This window comes from Calidris pugnax, unplaced genomic scaffold, assembly GCF_001431845.1.
Source record: "Calidris pugnax isolate Ruff unplaced genomic scaffold, ASM143184v1 scaffold18, whole genome shotgun sequence".
NCBI lineage: Eukaryota > Metazoa > Chordata > Aves > Charadriiformes > Scolopacidae > Calidris > Calidris pugnax.
The window spans coordinates 9,342,867-9,344,096 of record NW_015090812.1 but is presented as its reverse complement, the minus strand read 5'-3'; positions in this window follow the sequence as shown (position 1 = coordinate 9,344,096).

Genomic DNA, 1,230 nt, shown 5'->3' with positions numbered 1-1,230 from the left:
GGCTCCTGGACAGAGCAGCAACATTCGCCCCATCCCTGTGGGGCCGCGGCGCCCCACGCCATGCACCATGGCATCGGGGACCGTCATCCCCGGCCGTGCCCCGAGCCGCCCGCGCCCAGGCCCACTCAGTGGGCAGATGCCGGGAGCCACCGTCTGAGCCCCTGCCTTGATCTTTTACTGCCTGGGCAAATCAATTACCCGGCAGAAAAGTCCCTAAATCCCACCATAAAACCCGTTTAGCAGCCGCCGTGGCGCTTGCCGGGCAGCCCGCTGCCGGCACGGAGCCGGGAGCGATTTGCCGCAGGGAGGGTGGGCGATCGCCGCTGGGGAAGGCCGGGCTGTGGCCGCAGCCACACAGCGTCACCCCACTCCCAGGAGGAGGAAGGGGGGCTCCCCGGGGGTCCTGGCTGTGCTCAGCCCCTCCTGAGACCCCAGCTCTCTGCCCCTCTGCACCAGCCCCTTCCCATCCTCATCCATTGGACAGGGGAGCAGCTGGGGATGCGCCAGGGCTGGGGGCGGCTGTGGGAACCAGGGGGACAGACGGGGTGGCACAGAGGGGCAGGGAGCAGAGATGAAGCAGGACACGGAGGCACCGGGATGGCGATGACCTGTGCCAGCATGGGTCTGTGCGCCCCATGGCAGGGCCATTGGCCATGCTCAGCAATGAGCACAGTGCCACCCTGGTGGTGATGGTGGAGCCTCATTCCCTCCCCTGCAGCCACATATGGGCATCATTAATACCAAGGGGACAACACCAGCAGCACAGGGACAACACTAGTGCAGGAGCTGAGGGACCCAGGAATGCTTGATGCCTCCCTGATTGCAGGCTGGGTTGGGAGATGCCTTCAGGATGCCCAGAAGCACTGGAGACCCGGGTCTGCTCTGACAGATACCAGGCACTGGAGATCCCTCTGCCCCACAGTACCTTCCCCATGGCACAGGGGACCCCGACCGCCCCGTCCCCCCATCTGCACGGGACAGAGGGGCTCTGTGGGGAGGGGGCAGATCCTGGCTGGGCACCGCCGGGGGCTGCGAACCGGTGAGCAGCGAGGTGGTAAAACGGTGACAAGTAATTGGTGTCCCGGCCAGTCCTTTCATGCCGACGCCGTTTTATGGGTGAGGAAATTGCTTGTGAGTCAGGAACACAGGAGACAAATTTAGGAAGTGCTCTCTGAATGTGCCGGGGTCAGGCGCCGAGGCCGAGCGCTTGAAACCTGGGTGGCCTCGGCG